The 23,194-nt window shown below is 42.2% G+C and overlaps 1 long non-coding RNA gene across 1 annotated transcript; it reads left to right on the top strand.

Annotated features, from left to right (window-relative positions):
• The first annotated feature begins 15,865 nt into the window (after positions 1 to 15,865).
• Positions 15,866 to 20,144, top strand: LOC130366831 (uncharacterized). Its single transcript, XR_008891940.1, has 4 exons — positions 15,866 to 15,971; positions 16,047 to 16,239; positions 16,344 to 16,450; positions 20,019 to 20,144. It is a non-coding gene; the product is annotated as an uncharacterized LOC130366831 (long non-coding RNA).
• The last annotated feature ends 3,050 nt before the right edge of the window (positions 20,145 to 23,194 follow it).

Below are 23,194 nucleotides of genomic sequence, written 5' to 3'. Positions count from 1 at the left end.
ATGGTACCAATAAAAACTACAGATCATGAAACCTCATAGATCCCTATATATGGAAAAATATGAGTTATATGGGTAACAGGATGATTTAAAACATACACATTTTCCTATAAAAAGCTATAATTTTTTCAAAGTAGTAAAATAATACAAAACCTATATAATGTGGGTATTGTTGTAATAATATCATATTACTATCATAAAGATAATGGCCCAGATTTATCAATCTGTGTGAGAGAAAAAAATAGAATGATTTTTCCACAGTGACCAATCACAGCTCTGGTAAAGTGAAAACTGAGCTGTGATTGGTTGTTGTGGGAAAATCACTCCACTTTTTCTCTCACACAGTTTGATAAATCTTGGCCAATGTGTCATTTTTTGTGTAGAAACAAACCCCTCAAAATTAGCAAACTGCACTGTTTTTAAAATATTTGACCTACAAATATTATTTGCTTTTGCCATATATTTTATAGTAAAATGAGTGATGTAATGACAAATTACCTAGCTAGTTACTTGGTTACTTGGATACTTATATACCTGGCTACCTAATTACATACCTACCTACATACCTGGCTGGCTACCTACCTATCTAGCAAGTTACCTACCTACATACCACACTACAATAACTACCTAGTTAGCTACCTACCTGGCTACCTACCTACCAGCCCTTTTAACTGTGCAGGAGGGCATTATAACAGTTCAGGGCCTATAGATGGGGAGATTGTGTAGAGGATGGGAGGGCACTGTAAAATGCAGAGTGTAACATGTTTGTCTTACATATGTTTTGGCTTGAAGAAGTCGACATGGCAAACTGATGCGGACAGAGAAGAAAATGAAAAAGGACGACACTGATCAGAAAAGATGTTGATTGTGAGTCCTCAAATGTAACTGTAATCATTTATATGGTATAAACATCCTGTGTACAGTTTGTGTCTTTCTCTATATGGCCCTGTATATAATCACTTATATGGTATACAGATCCTGTTTACAGCTGGTATCTACCGCTATATGTGAATTTTATGGGGGAATACTGGTGTGTGTATAGTGGTTTTAGTACAGTACAGTATGTTGGTATAATCAAGTTATTGTGTGTTGGTATATATTTCCTCCTTGTACACAGGTATTATTGGTCATGGAAAATTATCTTACCTACGTTATATATATTTCATTTTATTTTGTATGCAGAAGTGGTGCATGAGGATTTGAATAGAATAGAATATGGGCAGAGCAGAGGCGTGGCCAGGGGCCGACTGGGGGCCCTTGCTTTATTTGGTCCGGGGGCCCTGAGTGTTGTCAGTCCTCCCCTGTGGAGCAGTCTACCTCAGGAACTGGCCACAACAGGAATAGTTGAGGGCTTCAAAACAGGGTTAGGCCAGGTTCACACCACGTTTTGTTAAATACAGTTCCCGTATACGGCTGGGAGGAGGGGGGCAGGGCTTAATTGCGGCGCCCGCACTCGGGTTTCCAGACCGTAGGCAAAAACGCTGTCGACCACGTTTTTGCCTGCGGTCGGGAAACAACATACGGCCGAAAACGAAGCCAACCGGAGGCTGCGATTCACTCCGGTCGGCTCATAGACATGCATTAAATACGGTTCCCGAATACACCTGAGTGCGGGCACCGCGATTAAGCCCCCCTCCTCCCAGCCGTATACGGGAACCATATTTAACAAAACATGGTGTGAACCCAGCCTTAGATACATTCTTAGAACAAAAAGTAATTAATGCTTATGCAGAAAAATAGAATCCCATCCATTTTATTCAAGGATACCGCTAACTACTATGTAACTACAGTATCTCAGTTTGTTCACACTGCACACGTTATACTGTACAATAGAACCTTGTTACTATTGATAAGAAGCCTAGGGCTCCGTGTCGACACAAAGACTCTCATAAGTCATAATAAAATTAAAATTTTACTTGGACTTCACTCTTATCAATCTTTCCACTTTTCCAACATTTCAAAACAGTCTCATTATTTTCAGGTCCTTATCAGAGCTCTAGCAACTCTCCTCCCTTTGGCAACATTGATATTGCCATGATTTTAACATGTTCTATGACCAATGTGCACTGTGTGGCTCTAAATTGTAGCTCCCCCTGTGGGTTAGACCATGAAGAAATGTGAGTGTGTCCAGGTAGAGCTAAGTAATAGATTCAGCCATTAGAAAGAATGCAAACTCTTTTTTATACCATCTAGGACATAATCTCTGTTGCACTTATGTAGAAATAACTTCTTTATTGTAGAATTATGGTCACAGGATGTGGAGAATTGTGTAGCCTACAGCTGTTTCGCATGCTCCTGTGCTTTGGAGGCCTTGACAAAGGATGAGAGCACTTAAAATGGCCGTAGGCTACACTTTTCTCTATATCCTGTGACCATGATATTACAATAAAGAGGAGGAATTATTGCTGTACTGTGAGTGTTGTGGAGATTTTCCTTTTTTTTTTTTTTTTAGCAATGTTACTGGGATATGTGTCTGTATTATGGCAAAGCACCATACATACAGCAAGATCCAAGGGCAGTTTTCAAGGTGGTACAAATTTAGATGGGACAGTGTTTTATTTTTTATTTTTTACAGTTTTTTTATTCTAGTGTTATTTTTATTTATTTATTTGTTTAATCTATCAAATATATATATATATATATATATATATATATATATATATATATATATTGTCAATATGATACATATTTTCCCAATTTCTTTCCTAATAGTTCTATCACATTTAGCTCAGTTACCCAGTGTGCACTCATGTTGATTGCTTTGCAAAAGCAAATGATCAAAGAAATCCCATTATTTTCTTAATTGACTTATTTATATCATCATTATTATTATATTAACATTTATTTTACCATCTGAGAGAACAATCTGATTTTATATAGACATGTGATATGGGACTGTTCTCCATATTTCTTGCCAAATCTAAACATTTTTACATAGGGCCTCTGTACTAAAGCTTTTCCGAGTAGATTTTATAGGGTTTTTTGTGTGACATGTGTCATGCACCAGAATTTCTTACACAAAATCCAAAAAAAAACCTTCTGACTCCCCGCTTTACTCATACAACCTAAAAAAAGGGCATGTTCACCAGGGAAAGAGGGCATGGTAACTGAAAAAGGGGTGTTCTCCCAACAGTTTTGAAAAATTCCAACAAATTTACTAATGTTTCCATAGAAAATGTAGTGGATTTGAGCTCTGGAATACCCCACAGCTCAGAGCATGTGTGAAAAAAGCAAAATGTAGAAAAAAGTTCGAAACGTAGGGAAACATTAATGAATACCGTGGAAAATACCTGTCAGGAAAGAAAACCGCAGAGAAAACTATACTCCACTCCCAGTAAATGAGGGTCAGAGATTGGTAGGCAGAGTCATGACATGCAGGAGCATGTCATCTAGGGACCTGGCAACCAGTTTGCCAAATACATCAGGCACTGGACCAGGTTCATAGACGACGTCCTGATAGTCTGGACAGGTACCAAAAATCTATTCTCTGATTTTGTGGACTACATCAATAATGATAATGGCATTAATATGCAGTTCATAGCTAATTTTGGAGGGGATAGGGTCCAGTTTTTGGATATTGAAAATCTTAGAAAATGGGGATATTAATGTGAAAAGGTATGGAAAGCCACTAATTCATTGTTGAAATATACCAGTTACCATCCTGCACACATAACCAGAAACCTTATGGACAATTTATCCGGTTGAGGAGAAACAATTCAGATGATGCAGTATTCTTGGAGCAATCTTGTGCACTGATGGACAAATTGAGAGCCTGTGGATATCCGGAGATGTCCAAGCATTTGATATGGCCAGAAAACAAGAACGCAGGAATTAAATTTTTGCCAATTTCTTTCTTTTGAGTTCAGTCCAGCAACAGATTTGATGAAACGGGCCATAAACAAAAATTGGCATTTTTTATAGGCTGATGGTGACTTAATTGACCTCACTAAACAACACCCGTTGGTTTAGTTTCGGAGAACACAAAATCTGCGGGATGAAGTGGTGAAAAGTTGCTTATCAACGCCCAATGTGAATTGGTTGCAACGGGACTTGCCGAAAGGCAACTATCGTTGCAAACATTGCTTGTTCTGCAAACATCTAGATATATCCCCGATCCAAACAGTTAGGTCCGGTTACACATGTGGTCAATGATTTTATTTCGTGCAGATCAGACTTCATAGTATATGCAATAATTGGTCTATGTATGAAATTTTATATAGGCAAAACTATACGGCTACTCTTTAATTGGATAAGGGAACATTTGTAATCAATATGAACCGGAAAGGGATCCCCACGCTTTATTTTACATATGAATGAACACCATGGAGGGGAAGTAACTGGAGTGCTTTTTTGAGTTTACAGCATATTCACAACTATTAGGATTAAATGACAAGAATGATTTAAAGGGGTACTCCGGTGGTCAACGTGTTTTTCCGTTTTTGACTTACCCTATTTGTTTTGTTTCATTTCTATTCTTGTTGTTTGGCCTACTCTATTTCCGTTCTTTGTTGTATTTTTATCCCCCACTTTGTTTTTCTATCTTTGCTTCTATTTACTGCTTCTTGCTGTGCTAAAAACTACAAATCCCAGCATGCCACATGCCTTGCTGGTTTGGGGCGGCTCCTTTTTTTTTTTTTGTTTGTTCCGCCCTTTACCCATCCTACTATTTTCCCGGGTCAGCCCCCTTATACACAGCAAACTAATATAATCAGCCTTGGTTGGGATACACTGTCATACACACACAAAAGGGACTACAACTCCCAGCATGTGTCATTCAGGAGTCTTCAGTCTGTGGTATAACACCAGCATGCTGCCTCTGTAGTCTCCTGGGGGTTGTAGTTCACCACACCTCTGTAGGGCATACACCAGTGTTTCCCAACCAGGGTGCTCCAGCTGTTGCAAAACTACAACTGCCAGCATGCCCTCACAGCATTTGGGCATGCTAGGAGTTGTAGTTTTGCAACAGCTGGAGGCACCCTGGTTGGGAAACACTGGTGTAACATGATGTGTATGATGAATAGGCTAGAACAGTGTTTCCCAACCAGTGTACCTCCAGCTGTTGCAAATCTACAACTCCCAGCATGCCCAAAGTCTGTAAGGGCATGCTGGGAGTTGTAGCTTTGAAACAGCTGGAGGCACACTGGTTTGTAAACACTAGCATACACACACACACACACACACAAAAGGGACTAAAACTCCCAGCATGTGTCATTCAGCTGCCCCCCCCCCCCCCTTCACATATAGGGGGAGATTTATTAAAACCTGTGCAGAGGAAAACTTGCCCAGTTGCCCATAGCAACCAATCAGCTTGCTGCTTTCATTTTTATGAAGGCCTGTGAAAAATGAAAGAAGCGATCTGATAGGTTGCTATGGGCAACTGGGCAAGTTTTCCTCTGCACAGGATTTGATAAATCTCCCCCATAGAGATCATTCCCAGTATGAGATTTATTCCCCTGCAGTCCATACATCCCCAGCCCGTGCACCTTCTCATCCTCCCCTTCAGATAACACTTATCTTCTCTGTGTTCTTTCTCCTGTGCAGACCTGTGTAACTAAACTTACAAAGAAGATGCCATATAGTCAAAAAAATTAACCACCGGAGTACCCCTTTAACTTCACTTTTGTAACAATGTATGTCTCACTGGTTTGTTATTCTGTTAATTGTGAATGTGTGATTTCTTCATTGCAATTACTTATGTGTAAATTTGATGTCTATGTAAAATTGTATGCTCAAAGCTTGCTCTAAGGGTTAAGTGGTCAGAATGCCCTTCCTAGCATACCTTGATAAAGCATCCTTGTGATGTGAAACAACTGCGTTGTTGGTGTAGTGCATCCTCATTATATGCCCTGCCAGTGGCAATAAAGCAGCAAGTTGGAGTAGAGTTTTGGGTGCCTTGTTGTTCATTACCTTTCAGTAAGTTATCTAAGTGTGGTGGTGTTTTCCTTTTTTTAACTGTTTATTTATTAAAGTTTTACAATATATTTTCTAAAAAAAGAGAAGAAAGAAGAACAGACACAAAAAAAGTATAAGTACCTTATGTAATGTTTCTAGGGTATACAATGGACATGTAAGAAAATTCTAGTAGTAGGAGACACCATTGTTATCACTGTCGGTTCCAGGTGTCTCGGTCTAGCGTGTCCATGTCGGAGAAGAAGAAAGGAAATGAGCTAAGAAGTGTCCATATCAATGGCCACAATTCAACAATGTTAAATCCGCAAAAGCATCATAATGAAATAGCACAAAGGATCTATGACAAAATTTCCATATCCATTCCCCAACAAAAAAGGAATGGTGGCATTTTCTAATCTCTATTTCTCTTCCTCTGTCTCTTCTACCTTTTTAGTTTTGTTTTTTCAAACTAGGCCATGTTATCTGTCGATCTTTCCTTCAACATATGTATTAATCTGGGTTCACATATGTCCGGCATCCGGCATATGTGAACTCAGCCTATATCTTAACACAACTGATGCCATGACTGATGCCATAACTGATGACAACGTGCATCAGTTGTCATCAGTTCTGTAGCATCCGGTGTCCATTGTTTCTGGACACCGAACAGGGAAATGCAGCAAGCTGTATTCCACTGTCCGGACTCTTCTGGCGTGTCCAACCATCCAGCGTCAAAATTGAGACACTGGATGATTGTGAACTGTCCCATTTTAATGAAGGAGATCAGTTCTAGCATCAGTTTCTCTCCTGTGTGCGCTGGAGGGAAACTATGCCACACGCTGGACATATGTGAACCCAGCCTTCTATCAGTAAGTAAAGGTAAAATAAAGGAAATTGATAATCAATCAGTGGGTAGTAATCAGGGTTGAAGTGATCATCCTAAGTACTAGAGGAGGGCCTAAACTGTACCCTAAATGTCTATTAAAAAACCACCTCCTTTCAGCAGACATTGACAAAAAACATATGACATTAGGGTGTATTTCTTAGACTAGATTTGCATCTGTGTAGGAGCTCCATCACAGACTTTGCCACATGGTTCATTGCATAATGGACACCAGCAGGTCCCCATATATCCCATATATCCCTTTCGGATCCCATCTAGTTTCTAGTAACCAGAAAAAAATGACTGCTTGCAGTATTTATTTCTCCACTCATATTCTGTTATTTTAACAGATTCTGCGAAAGGATGTTCCTAAACTGAGCTCCGACACAGATGTTAAGCAAGCCTTAGGAGTAGATTCACAAACAATGTATTTGATCTCATTGATATGTCCTGTTCAAACAAACAAAAGTGGATGTTGTCTGTATACATAGTGAGTGGACATGAGGATCCCAAATCTGACACTACTCATGATCTTCACAGGGTGAATCCATATCCCGTTTTGTGCCTTTGTAATATGGCTACAATTACTGAAGCTCAAAATCGGCTGCAAGTGTATACATGCATGGACTGGGACTGATGCTATTCAATCCCATTTTCCAAGAGTGTCTGACTTTTGAATTGAACTGAAAAACATGGCCGACTACGATAGTCAGTGATAGCCGATTTTCAGATCAGACTATGTCAGGATTTAATGGAATAGGATTCATAGGATTTAATGGCATCAGTGCCAGTCCATGAATGGATACCATTGCAGCCGAATTGATCTTCAGAAACTGTATCCATACTAAGGAGGCACAAAACATGATCGGAAGCACCCAGTAGGAACCATAATACTACCTAGTCTAGGATCACAGCCATAGGAAATGAGATTTCCATACTACTGTTTTTCTTTCTAGCAAATTACTCATTGCAATATGGAAAGGAAGCCATGTGAGTAATACAGGTGTATTAGAGAGCTGCCTTGATGAACCTTCTTGTGCAAGTGAAGGTTTGCCAAACATTGTACTGCTTTAAAATATTCAGCTAGCAAATATAGAGGTTAGAAATCTCTTCCTTTTTATTATTACAGTATATTATGGATTCTTCAATGCCAGGCATTTGGAAAGAATATTTTGTATGTGCATTGTTTGCAAAACATTTTTAGAAACAATAACCAAAATAGGTCAAAGCAACAAAACTGTATAGTGACACTATTATAATGAAGTATATTTCCAGCCCTGCAGGAGCTATCAACATCTCAACACACTGCACAGAAAAGTTGAAAAGTTAAATAAAAGCACAGAGAGATTTTATTTCATTGTTATTACTATTATGACAGAAGTAACCAAGTAACCCTAAAGTGCAAGCAAAGGCTTTCTTGTTTAATAATAAAACTAATGTTGACACATTATATATATATATATATATATATATATATATATATATATATATATATATATATATATATATATTGTAAGGATTCCTCCTTGGGGATTAGCTCTGGAATCGTCCTGGACCACACCACAGGATGCGTTTCTTCTCAATAAACCAGCAAGCAAACGGTTCTAATGCAAATCTGGCACCTTGCCAGTTTTATTACACAGGTTGCAGGGAAAGAAATAAACAAAAAGCAGGAACAAACAAAATCCTAGACCGTCTGGTCATTGACTACACAGATCAGCTTGTCCTGACTAACAACCGCTGAGCTACCCTCAGCCGGTTAAACATATGTCCCCTGCAACCTTTTACTCACAATTCATGTCACTCTCTTTGAGCCACTCAGCTCGGGCTGTGTACTCCTCAGCAGCCTCTGTCTCTTCCCTACAGCCCACATGCTGTCTCCTAGGAAGAGCCCCAACTATTCTGTTCCTTTTCCTTTTAAACACACACTTTCCCTTCCTGATACCTCATTAATCAGGCCACAGGTGGAGCATTCTGCAGAGATAGCAAGGGAAATACCCTTTCCTTGCAACACTGCCACATATCCCCCCCCCCTCTGCTCAGACCACCGGGAAGGAGCACTTGTATTCAAAAAGGCAGAGTCCAACTGCCTTTCCTTTTCCTTGAACAAGTACGTCCAACAGATTTTGAGGCACTTGGCTTCCTTCATCAGTAGATTTTATCTGCACCACTTCAATGGTGCACCCTTCTTTCATTCGCACTTTCATCAGCCACCGAGCACAAGACTTTTGGTCACCTTTGACAAATTCCTTGTAAAAAGCTCCATTCATGTCACACCTTTCCAACACCAGGTACTTCATCTTGGTCTGTGCAGTGCTCTGGACTCTAGGTGCGGACAAGGCAGATGCTCTAGGCCATTGTCTTCTTCTGTCACTGGTATGAGCATTGCACGAACTTTGCTGGTGGCCAACCAAGCCTGTATCACCCATTTGCAGGTCTTCTAAGTCATCCTCCACAATTTCAGGAGGCTTCCCTTTAATACACCTGTCCCTCTTCTCCTTGAGACGGACTCTTCTCCAAATTCTACTTCTGCGGACTTTCTTCCAGTGTTTTCTAATCCAGTGCCTCTCAGGGTTTCCACCACGACCCAGTCTTCTATCACAGTGACCTCTTTTTAAGGACTCTGCTTTCTTATTAGCCCTTTCTTTAGGGACACCGACTTTCACAGGCTCATTTTTAGGCTGAAAACTCTTGGCTCCTTTAGCCAGTTTTTCACCTGCACCTTCAGATGTGTCACTAACTTTACTTGCAGCTTCTGCAGTTATCTCTGGTTTAACTTCTACCTCAGAGAACTTCTCTGCCTCAGAATTTTCACCATGCAATGTTAATATCTCTGCAGCTTCAGAGGACTTCCCATATGGTTTCACCTCAGTCTCAGCTTCAGAGGACTTCCCATATGGTTTCACCTCAGTATCAGCTTCAGAGGACCTTTCATATGGCTTCTTCTCATGGTCTTCAGACTCTACTGTTTCTTGCGTCCATTGTTCAGACTCCGCCTTTTTTAGAGAAAGCATCCCTGTCTCCAGTAGCTTTTGCCTCACAAGCAGTTTTTCTTCTTTTACACGGACGGCTGTGGCTTTGGCCTCAATTTCCATCTGAGACACTTTTAACCTCTCGTTAGCCAGTTCTGCTATAACTTGGTCACGGCTTTCTTTTAGGACCTTCATGTCCCCTTCCAGCTTTAAACATTTCTGCTGCTCACTCTTGAGCTTAGAAGAGTTCTTCTTCTCACTTTCCAGCAATTCTGTCAAGTTTTTGACAGTATCCTCCAGGGACAGCAGTTGTTCTCTCATCTGCTCATTGTCTTTATTCAGTTGCGCCATCTTGGACACTTTCTGATCATAGACTTTTAGCTGAGCCTCTTGTTCAGAGAGCTGAGTACCCAGTGCATCCAAGGCAGTTGCGCGAGACTTAATATGCGTTTCGTTCTGCGCCTCCAGGCTCTGCACCTTATGAGCCATTACCACTTTCTCCTTCTCCAGCTCTTCCATGGCTACCAACCTAGCCTTGTGATCACTTTGTAGAGCCAGATATGCCCCACACAGGACATTCACTTCTTCATCCTTGAATGAGATCTGCTTGGCCAGAATCTCCAATTCTCTCTCCTTGCTGGTCATAAGACCCTGGGAGCGGGACAGTTCATCCTGCAGAGCCGCAAACTCACTTTTGTGGTGCTCCATATCTTTCTGCAGCTGAAGCGTTGCTTCCTGCTCTTTATTCAAGTCTGCAAGCGTTTTTTCTTTCTCCTCTGTCAGGTGATTAACTACTTCTTCCTTTTGAGACAATTTAGCAGAAACCATCTGTAAGGTTTCTTCAAGGTTCTGGATCTGCTCCCTTTTTTTACCAAGACCAGCGCGTTTTTTCCGAGATCTCTTACTTACAGCGGTCTCCTTACTCTCGCTGCTGGACCTTGTGACATTCTCTTGTCCTCTGACAGTCACCTGTGCTTGGCCTGTCTCTTCCTTCAAGCAAACTCGTTCAGACTCTTTTCCACCTTTAGGAGTAGTCTCCCCCTTTTCAAGGGTCTTGGCCACTTGGGCTTCAGGGTAGTTCCTGGACAGTCTCTCTGGACTGTCTCTCTGCTCACTAGCAGACTTCTCTTTCACTTCAACACTGTCTCTCTGCTGCCCAGCAGAAAGGTCTAGGGCTCCTGGGTCTGCAACAACATCTGGTCCAGTGGTTCGACCTTCCTGGTCACGATCCATCTCTGGTCCAGACATCACATCGCCTTCACTCAGGACTCTGTCTGTGACAGTAAGCGCAGCACCCAGCTCCACATGTACTCTCTTCAGTACTTCTGCATTATCCACAGACATCTCTGTAGCTTCTTTTCCAGTCACCTCTTCCAGATGACCGCGCAACTCTAGCCCCACCTTAGGCTCATCTTCAGCTGGCGGATGGAACCCATGTTCCTGTACCTGATCCGTTTCTGGTTTCACTGAAGATTCTGTTTCAGTCAGAGGCACACTTGTCACTTGAGTCACTGGATCCTCTTGGACTTGACTCACGGTCTGGTCTTCAGCTCCCCCAGCAGTCTGGCAGACCCCTATCTGACCTACATCTAGTAACTGCTGACACTCCCCGTCCTCAGCCTCTGCTGAGTAACTCTCCTCTAGTGTGTGATGCAAGTCAAGTGTTGTGGGCCTATCAGGTGTTCCTGCTCTAGTCACCTGACAGTCTTCCCATAATTGCTGAAAAAATTGAAAATCCGTCCCCAGTACTACATCATACTCCAAGGAGGGCTCTATTGCAACCTTATGACCTATAGTACCATAGGGAGTAGAAATACAGACATTAACTGTTTTATAACCCCAAATACCAGCCTGCATAGACACTATAGCGGGGTCTGGCTTTCTCCTGCTGGACTTTACCAGACTTATTACACATCTAGGGTCTAACAAAACTGTCATCTTTTTACCTTCTATTGCCAGCTCACACAGGTTTTCTTTTGTCCTGTCAGAGGTGGCAGCAGTTCTCTTTACATCTGAACACAACATAAGTTTTTCAACAAAAACATTATCAGATTGCACATGTTCAAAATTTACAGGACAGTTCATAGCACTAGGACCTAACTCAGGCAAAGTGTGTTTTAATACATTTTCTCCCAGTCCTGCATTTAACATTTTCTGTTCACCAGATTTTTTCAATCCGATCTGCACAGTGTGAACAGTCTCATCAGTCTTCATGAGGGGTTCCCCACCCTCACATGATTTTGCAACTGGACATAGGTTGGTACCACCTTGAACACTGTTCACACAGTCAACTAGGGAAACACCACCCACCGACTCAGCTTTTTTATGCACAGTCCCATCATTCTTATGTACAGTCTCATAGTCATTAAACATGGCCCCCATAACCCCTGGAACAGTCTTACCAGAATCTCTTGCCGTCCAATCAGTTAAGGGCTGGTGCTGGACACCTCTCACCAGCTTCTCTGCTGCAGAACATCGCTTCACTTGCTCTTTAAGTAGCTCTGCAACTTTAAACCCAGCATCACTGTTAGGCTGCAGTGCACACTGTCCCACTTTACTCAGGATCTCTGTCTTGACTTTCTCATAGTCCCGTAAGATCTTTGGATCCAGTTCACAATAAACTTTTTGGGCATCTCCTCCAATGAATCCAAACACCAAGTTTCCCCAGTGTGTCTTGGGCCATGCCTCATGCATAGCAATCTTTTCAAACTCTGCAAAGCTTGCTTCCTCTTGTGCTGCAGCAGTCTGCAACAAAGCACTTATCAGGACATCCATCTTGCAACACTTCAAACCTTGCAAACACAGTATAGTCCTCTGCAGAAATGTCAGCTGCTTGCCAACAAAATTTTTCCGTTGCCCCTAGCAACGCCTTTATACACAGTCTCAAAACGTAATCTGCACTCTGCAGGTGGCCCGTCCACCTGTCTCCTTACTTGAGAAAGAGCGCCCACTCGCTTGATGCGATCTGTTGCCCCTAGCAACAACTTCACCACAGGCGCAGTCCTGCTCTTGTACTCCACAGCTGGGCTCGTCCCTCTGTCTCCTCTCTGAGAAAGAGTACACCCTTGCACCATGCACGGTAGTTTTCTCTTGGCAACAACTTCACTGCAACTCGACCACTGGTTGCTCCTAGCAACGTGTTTGCCCGCATCCGACACCAATTGTAAGGATTCCTCCTTGGGGATTAGCTCTGGAATCGTCCTGGACCACACCACAGGATGCGTTTCTTCTCAATAAACCAGCAAGCAAACGGTTCTAATGCAAATCTGGCACCTTGCCAGTTTTATTACACAGGTTGCAGGGAAAGAAATAAACAAAAAGCAGGAACAAACAAAATCCTAGACCGTCTGGTCACTGACTACACAGATCAGCTTGTCCTGACTAACAACCGCTGAGCTACCCTCAGCCGGTTAAACATATGTCCCCTGCAACCTTTTACTCACAATTCATGTCACTCTCTTTGAGCCACTCAGCTCGGGCTGTGTACTCCTCAGCAGCCTCTGTCTCTTCCCTAAAGCCCACATGCTGTCTCCTAGGAAGAGCCCCAACTATTCTGTTCCTTTTCCTTTTAAACACACACTTTCCCTTCCTGATACCTCATTAATCAGGCCACAGGTGTGTTAGAATTAGCTCACCAACATTTTCTGGGGGGATACCTGGGCCAGCAGAAGACTTATTTTACTAGCCCAGCGTGTACAAGGAGGTCGAAAGGTATTGTGAATCTTGCCCAACATGTCAAATAACTAGCACCAGCCACATTACCGTAGTCCCCTGGTCCCCCTTCCGATTATCGAGGTCCCATTTGAACAGATCGCTATGGATCTTGAAGGCCCGTTGCACCAACACATCTTGGTAGTCCTGGACTATGCGTCTCGGTATCCCTAGATACTAACTCTGGGACATACCTCGGCCAAACTCATAGCTAAGGAGCTAATGGAGATGTTTTCCCGAGTGGGCTTACCTAAAGAGGTGTTGACTGACCAGGGTACGCCGTTTATGTCAAAGGTAATGAAAGAGCTCGGTAAGTTACTGCAGGTGAAACAGCTACGGACGGCTATGGATCGAGGAGTCGAAGAGTGAGTGGGCCAGTCCGATACCCAAGCCAGACAGTACGTTGCGGTTCTGTAATGATTTCCTCAAACTTAATGAGGTTTCCAAGTTTGATGCATATCCCATGCCCCGAGTTGATGGGCTTATAGAGAAACTAGGACAGGCTCTGTATTTTTCTGTTTTGGACCTCACAAAAGGGTACTGGCAGGTGCCTTTGATGGAGGCTGCCAAAGAGAAAACAGCCTTTGTCACACCAGAAGGTTTATTCCAGTACAAGGTGTTACCCTTTGGTCTACATAGTGCCCCCACTACGTTTCAAAAGCTAATGGATATTGTACTCCGGCCACATCGTCGGTATGCCTCAGCCTGTCTGGACGATATCATCATTCACACTACAGACTGGAAAAGTCACCTTCCAAAAGTGCAGGCATTGGTAGACTCCCTTAGGAATGCCGTGTTAACTGCTAACCCCAAAAAATGTGCCATAGGGTTAAAAGAGACCAAATACCTGGGGTATGTCATTTGGCGGGAAGTTGTCAAACCCCAGATAAACAAAATAGAGGCCATTCGGAATTGGCCACAACCTGTCACTACCAGACAGGTGAAGTCGTTTCTGGGAATGGTGGGTTACTGTATGAGATTCATCCCCCATTTTGCTACATTGGCTGCACCCTTAACACCCTTGTTGGTGACAACCGACTTCAAAAGGGAATTTGTGGTACAGATCGATGCCTCTGATATAGATCTCGGTGCTGTACTCTCCCAGGAAATCAATGGGGAAGAGCATCCCATTGTCTTTCCAGCCTCAAACTGACCCCGGCCAAGACAAGGTATAGTATAGTGGAGAGAGAGTGCCTGGCCATTAAGTGGGCACTCGAGTCTCTCTGCTATTATCTGTTGGGGAGGTAGTTTCATCTCGTGATGGATCATTCCCCCCTTAAGTGGATGTGCCAGGCCAAGGACAAAAATGCCAGGGTCACCAGGTGGTTTTTGTCCTTGCAGAATTTCAAGTTTAGGGTTGAACACAGGGCGGGTCGAATGCTAGACAATGCAGATGCCCTATCCCGAGTCCACTGTTGCACAAGTGTTCACCCCCTCAGGGTTAAAGAAAAGGGGGTGGGGGTATGTGAGAAGGTGAAGGGCACTGTGGTTGATGGTTGGTATGTGTCACCAAGGCTCCTGGCATTGGTGAAGTAAGAGGCGGTAATTGATGCAGACTAACACTGTTGCTGTAGTATGGGTGGAAAGCCAATCTGGGACGGCTCTTACTGGGAATGGTCAAGTGTTGGGTGGGGCCATTCCCCACAATCCAGGCCGCCTTTTGTTGGCCTTAAAGGGGTACTCCCGTGGAAAATTTTTTTGTTAACATCAACTGGTGCCAGAAAGTTAAACAGATTTGTACATTACTTCTATAAAAAAAATCTTAATCCTTCCAGTACTTTTTAGGGACTGTATACTACAGAGATAATGCCTTTCATTTTTTTATTTCTCTTCTGTCACGACCACAGTGCTCTCTGCTGGCCTCTGCTGTCCATTTTAGGAACTGTACAGAGCAGGATAAAATCCCCATAGCAAACATATGCTGCTCTGGACAGTTCCTAAAATGGACAGCAGAGGCCAGCAGAGAGCACTGTGGTCATGACAGAAGAGACAGAAAAGAAATCCAAAAAGAAAAGCATTTCCTCTTTAGTATACAACCCCTAAAAAGTACTGGAAGGATTAAGATTTTTTTAATAGAAGTAATTTACAAATCTAACTTTTACCAACATTTAACTTTCTGGCACCAGTTGATTTTAAAAAATTTTTTTCCATGGGAGTACCCCTTTAAAGGCACTCCATTAGTGCAATACCGTATGGCCAATTCTTACAGGCCAGAAGGATCTGTGATGAGGAGGGTGAATTTGAGAGACAAGCTTTTGATTTACAATAACGTTTCTCACAAAGGGGATACTCACCCCGAGATATAACAAAAGGATATGTGAGGGCCAAATCACAACAACGACAGCATCCCCTACAGTCAAGACCTAATAAAACACAATCCAATGACATCAGGATTATTACAGACTATCATTGTAGATAGCGTGAGATGATGGGATCAAAGCGCAAATTCTGGCCGATATTACAAGATCCGGATCTTTCGAAGATACTTCCATAACAACCTCAAGTAACTGCGAGAAGAAGTAAGTCCCTAAAAGACCTGCTGGGTAGAAGCCACTATGTGTCTCCTAGGTCCTCATACATTTTTTCGTCAACAGGTCCAAAGTGGGGTTCAGTACCCTGCAGAGATTGTTCGGTATGCAACCATGTTGAGAAGACAGACTCATTTGAGGACTCCAGCGGAGGGAAAAAATTTTGCATCATATAAATTGTAAGACGACAGCAGTGATCTACTATGCTAGGTGCCCTTGCGGACTGATCTACGTGGGAATGACATCAAGAAAAATGCGGGTAAGGATACAGGAACATTTGCGTGATATCAGATCGGTGATGAAGGTGGAGCTGACTGACTTTGAAGGGATGCGCAAACTAAAACCAATCCCACGTCATTTCAGGACCGCACATAATGTACAATGGAGACAACTCAAGTTCAGAGGAATAGACCGACTTAATTTGGGCATCCGAGGAGGAGACGTTCAAAAACAACTCGGCAAACTAGAATGTAAGTGGATCATCCCTTTAAAAACAACATCCACTTTGGAACTAAATGAGAACACTAGCTTCTCATGTTTCTTATAAAGTAAATTGTTTGTTACTATGATTTTTCACCACCTCTGACTGATTAGGTTCCTTTATTTTTATTTTTATTTCTTCATTTTGGTTGGTTTTAATAGTGGGGATAGACACGGGAGGCTGGTTGGGAGGAACCATAGATTCTGACTAGGCTTGGGTCACTTGTTGTACACTCCAATATTGTTTCAAATGTTTTAACCCCTTCCCGACCTATGACATACCTGTACGTCATGGGTGGCAAGGTGTTCCCGACCCATGACATACAGGTACGTCATGGACATTACTGCCGCTACTCGCGGCATCCCGCAGCGCCCGGAAAGATGGTGGCTATCACTGATAGCCAGCCATCTTACCGTGCGACCACGGGGGGTTTCGTCCCCCACCCCCCCCAGCGATCGCTGCTATCAGCTGGTCAAATCTGACTAGCTGATAGCAGCGTTTCGCTATCAGAACACTTAGCAGCGCGGTGTGTGAGTTCCGATCACGGGGATCGGGACACACACCGCTCTGCTAAGTGTCCCTGACCCGTCCCCCGGCGTCACTTACCCGTCGGAGCGGTGTCCCGAGCGGTCCCGGCGTCCTCCGTGCGGTCCCGACGTCCTCCAGGCGGTCCCGGCGGCGCTGCGTCCCGGAGGTGAGTTTCCGGCAGCAGTGCGGCATCTTCATTGGCAGCAGTGAGATCGCCGTAAAGCGATCTCACTGCTGCCTCTGAGAGTTTCAAAACTGCAACTCCCAGCATGCCCAGACAGCCTTTGGCTTTCTGGGCATGCTGGGAGTTGTAGTTTTGCAACATCTGGAGGTCCACAGTTTGGAGACCACTGTATAATGGTCTCCAATCTGTGCTCTTCCAGATGTTGCAAAACTACAAATCTCAGCATGCTCAGTCTGTCCAGGCATGCTGGGAGTTGTAGTTCTCTAACATCTGGAAGAGCACAGATTGGAGACCATTATACAGTGGTCTCCAAACTGTGGACCTCCAGATGTTGCAAAACTACAACTCCCAGCATGCCCAGACTGCCCAAGCATGCTGGAAGTTGTAGTTCGGCAACATCTGATCCTTCAGATATTGCCGAACTACAACTTCCAGCATGCCTTGGCAGTCTGGGCATGCTGGGAGTTGTAGTTTTGCAACATCTGGAGACACACTAGTTGGGAAACATTGTCCGTTTCCTACCTCAGTGCCTCCAGCTGTTGCAATTGTTGCAAAACTATAACTCCCAGCATGCACTGACAGACCATGCATGCTGGGAGTTGTAGTTTTGCAACAGCTGGAGGCACACTGGTTTGGAAACACTAAGTTTGGTTGCAAAACACTTCAAAGTTTATTAATTAACTTAGTGTTTCCAAACCAGTGTTCCTCCAGCTGTTGCAAAACTACAACTCCCAGCATGCACGGACAGCCAAAGGGCATGCTCGGAGTTTGCAACAGCTGGATGTTTGCCCCCTCCCCCCAATGTGAATGTACAGGGTACACTCACATGGGCGGAGGTTTACAGTGAGTGCTGCAAGTTTGAGATGGCGCAAATTTTGCGCTGCAGCTCAAACTTCCAGCGGCAAACTTGCTGTGAACCTCTGCCCATGTGACTGTACCCTAAAAACACTACACTACACTGACACTAACCTAAAATAAAAAGTAAAAACACTACATATACACATACCCCTACACAGCCCCCCTCCCCCCAAAAAATGAAAAACGTCTGGTACGCTACTGTTTCCAAAACGGAGCCTCCAGCGGTTGCAAAATAATAACTCCCAGTATTGCCGGACAGCCATTGACTGTCCAGGCATGCTGGGAGTTTTGCAACAGCTGGAGGCACCCTGTTTGGGAATCACTGGCGTAGAATACCCCTATGTCCACCCCTATGCAAATCCCTAATTCAGGCCTCAAATGCGCATGGCGCTCTCTCACTTTGGAGCCCTGTCGTATTTCAGGGCAACAGTTTTGGGACACATATGGGGTATCGCCGTACTCGGGAGAAATTGCCTTACAAATTTTGGGGGGCTTTTTCTTCTTTAACCCCTTATGAAAAGGTGAAGTTGGGGTCTACACCAGCATGTTAGTGTAAAAAAATACATTTTTTACACTGACATGCTGGTGTTGCCCCATACTTTTCATTTTCACAAGAGGTAAAAGGGAAAAAAGACCCTCTAAATTTGTAACACAATTTCTCCTGAGTACGGAGATACCCAATATGTGGGCGCAAAGTGCTCTGGGGGCGCACAACAAGGCCCAGAAGGGAGAGTGCACCATGTACATTTGAGGTGATTTGCACAGGGGTGGCTGATTGTTACAGCAGTTATGACAAACGCAAAACAATAAATATCCATATGTGACCCCATTTTGGAAACTACACCCCTCACGGAATGTAATAAGGGGTGCAGTGAGCATTTACACCCCACTGGTGTATGACAGATTTTTGGAACAGTGGTCTGTGAAAATGAAAAATAAAATTTTTGATTTGCACAGTCCACCGTTTCAAATATCTGTCAAACGCCAGTGGGGTGTAAATACTCACTGCACCCCTTATTACATTCCATGAGGGGTATAGTTTCCAAAATAGGGTCACATGTGGGGGGGTCCACTGTTCTGGCACCATAGGGGCTTCCTAAATGGGACATGCCCCCCAAAAACCCTTTCAGAAAAACTCACTCTCCAAAATCCCATTGTCGCTCCTTCCCTTCTGAGCCCTCTACTGCGCCCACCGAACATTTTACATACGCATATGAGGTATTTCCTTACTCGAGAGAAATTGGGTTACAAATTTTAGGGTGATTTCTCTCCTTTTACCCCTTGTAAAAATTAAAAAATTGGGTCTACAAGAAAATGCGAGTGTAAAAAATGAAGATTTAGAATTTTCTCCTTCACTTTGCTGCTATTCCTGTGAAACACCTAAAGGGTTAAAACACTTACTGAATGTCATTTTGAATACTTTGGGGGGTGCAATTTTTATAATGGGGTCATTTATGGGGTATTTCTAATATGAAGATCCTTAAAATCCACTTCCAACCTGAACTGGGCCCTGAAAAATTACGATTTTGAAAATCTTGAGAAAAATTGAAAAATTGCTGCGGAACTTTGAAGCCCTCTGATGTCTTCCAAAAGTAAAAACTTGTCAATTTGTTAATGCAAACACAAAGTAGACATATTGTATATGTGAATCAATATGTAATTTATTTGGAATATCCATTTTCCTTTCAAGCAGAGACTTTCAAAGTTAGAAAAATGCAAAATTTTCAAAATTTTCATGAAATTTTTTGATTTTTTACCAAGAAAGGATACAAATATCAGTGAAATTTTACCGATAAAATAAAGTAGAATATGTCACGAAAAAACAATCTCGGAATCAGAATGATAAGTAAAAGCATTCCAAAGTTATTAATGTTTAAAGTGACAGTGGTCAGATTTTCAAAAAATGCCCAGGTCATGAAGGTGAAAATGGGCTGGGTCATGAAGGGGTTAAAACATATATATTTTTTTTATAATCTCTCTTATATAGATATACAATGTTGGTTGTTTACTTACCTGGATCCAGCGCGGAATTTCATCCTCCGTTATCCTCCGTCAGGCCTATGAAAATGGGAATCATTATGTACTGTACATTACTCAAGTTGCTGTCATTTATAGATATATTTTTTTCTTAATCCTATATACTCCCTCAATTATTCTCATGAATTATACAATTTTACACTTATTTATAAACAGGTTTTTTTTTCTCACATATATTTTTATACAAATTATCATTATAATTTTTTTTTTTGTATCTTTTTCACATATACTCTCACATATATTTTTATACATATAATTTTGCATGTACTTATCTTTTCATCCATTACATTTTTGGTTTGGTAACACCTCACCAGTGTTTTTCACATAGTCTTATGAATTTATATATACACTCATTCATGTATCTCACATCACTTTTCATGTTTCATTATTTACAGTCACTTTTAATGGAGTACACATTTAGGGATACACACGTATCTTTTCACATTTTGTAAAAAAAAAAAAGTTTTTTTTAAAATGTTTATTTATTTATTTATTTTTCTTTAAAAAAATAATTATTTATTTTTTAATATCCTTATCAATTGATTTTTAGCCTCTGGGCTAAACAGGAGTACTGACTATCAATTCTATTTGTTATTGATATACCGGGCACAAGACATGCCAGAAATATAGTTTGTTACAGCCCGATAAGGAGGAAGTGCATGAAACAAATCCATGAGGAAACGAAAGCCCAACGGACACGGAACAGCGCCCGACAGACCCGAAGGTATGCAAACAAACATAAACAGATTATTATCCAAAAATAACAGTCCCCAACGGAGTACCCCTTTAAAAGAAAATGGTCACTTGTTCCCTTACACTATAACCTGATACACCGGGATATAGTGCAAGTGAAGAGGAGACTGATGTGCGGTTTCGGACTATTATACCTACTTGCAGTCTGGAGCCCCGATCCTCCAAAGGTCCCCCTCTTCCAGCATTGATTTGTTCACTGGAGGTGGGCCCGCTGGCTAGATTTAAATATTCATAAGCGCCGGTCACATGAGCACTCAGTAGGCATGAGCGCCCATGTGACCAGCGCTTATGAAAATTTAAATCTAGCCATCAGGCCCGCCTCCAGAGTGCAAGTCAGCACTGGAAGAGGGGGACCTTTGGAGGATCGGGGATGCGGACTGCAGGTAGGTATAGCAGTCCGAGACCCCATATCGGTCTCCTGTTCACCAACACTATAACCCGGTGTATCGGGTTGTAGTGCGGGTGAACAAGTGACCATTTTCCTTTAATAAAATGACATTTTGTAACTATTGGTGTCTTCAGTTTCCCCACAGTGCATTTTTGGTCAAAAATGACACCTTGGCCTGCATTTATCAGTAAGTGAAGCATTTTTCTACACCTTTTTCTTTTTTTTTTTTGTGATTTGATAATGTGTAGGAACACCAAATCTATTAAATGGTCACAGAGCATTTGATACATTTTGTGCAGATACACATTTTCTGAAATTTCTCTCTTCACATACACCGAAAAGCTAAGCTAAGTCTGGCCCGGTGTAGTTTTAGAGACTTTTCGATGGCTTTGCGCCTTTTTTGTGCCTTTTCACAAAAAGGCGCAGTTCATAAAACCCTTCCATATGATGTGTATTGCAAAAATCAGTGGATTGTAAACCAAAAGGCACAAAAAAGGTGCAAATAAACTCTGCTTGCGCTTTTATGGGTCTTTTCTAGACACAAAAAACAGTCTAAAGACAATGATAAATGTCGGCCCTTATCTTTATTCTGTAGGTCAATACAATTACAATTATACCCAATTTATATAGGTTTTATTTTATTACTGTTTTTTTGTACTAAAATTAGTATGCTAAAAATGTCCTATTTTAACCACTATAACTTTTTTACTTTTACATATTTGAGCCCATGTTTGAGGGCTAATTTTTTGCATTGTGATCTGTAGTTTTCATTGCAAACTCACCATCACTAGTCTCACAGCACCGTCTGTTTTGTTCCAGCACCGTTGCATCAGAAAGAGAGAGAGAGAGAGAGAGAGAGAGCAATCACAAATCACAGTAAAAATTTTTAATTTCTACTGCAATTTTAGAAAATTGCTGGAAAAAAAACTGTCAAAATGCATTAAACATTAAATGTTTGAACACAGCCTAAAGATTTCAAATCTTCATAAAACAGCTCAAGTGTGATTATAGGCCAAACTGATTTTGCCCCATAGCAATATGTGTCTAAAAAATTCACATTGAATAAGACAACACATTTAAACTGCATGCAATGTGCATTGACCCCAACCCACTGAGTCTAATGACTTCACCTAGGTAACCTTCAGCTGCCGAACCCACCCCACCCCCCCCCATGATCAGACATGTTATCCCCTATCCTTTGGAAAGGGAAAAACATGTCTAGGGGCGGAGTACCCCCTTAACAGTTTGGACGTGTATCTACTTTACAAGGCTACCAAGGATCTTTTGCTTCCCTGAGGCTTCCTTGAGGGTCTTCTTCTTTGAGAGTTCATTTCTTTCTTGTGTCATCAGAGCATTTTGGTGTCGACCCCCCCCCCCCCCATTATACAGGGATCATTTCCATGTGCATCATTAGTAATTGCCACTGGCATGTAGTTTATGACATTATTAATATTACAATTTGCCTTTTCATATCTCATTGAGTTTACATGTCTTTATAGGATTTGTTTACACTACCATAAATAATGCTGCCCCATCGCTGGACACGGCACCAGTAATATCTGCCGCTTTACATTAATTGAATGACTTCCTGTTATGCTCTTGTTATGAAATCCACGCAATGGTTAGCAGTTCCTGTCAGGCTCGGTTACATCATGGTGATGCATAATGTTCCTAATACCAAGAACAATACTTGCAGAGAAAGCTTTTAGCTTGAATCATATTACAATAAATTGTACCGTACTGTACGTCTCCATTAATTGTCCTCAATCCTAAGGTAACATTGTTTCAGATTAATGTAACATGAGCTCTTGTTTGCACTTAAAGCATTTGAAAGATGTATCTGCCTCATTGTTGGGAGGATTAAACGTGCCATCCTATTAAACGTGCCATGCTAATGCGGTATCTGCTAGAATAGGGAATTGTTCTCTTCCTGCAGTCTGCAGATCATTAATACAGCTGTACAAAGCTCACATGGTCACCATCAT

Source organism: Hyla sarda, chromosome 4 (genome assembly GCF_029499605.1).
Source record: "Hyla sarda isolate aHylSar1 chromosome 4, aHylSar1.hap1, whole genome shotgun sequence".
Lineage (NCBI taxonomy): Eukaryota > Metazoa > Chordata > Amphibia > Anura > Hylidae > Hyla > Hyla sarda.
The sequence above is the reverse complement of the archived record's forward strand: the minus strand, read 5'-3'. Positions and strand labels throughout refer to the sequence as shown.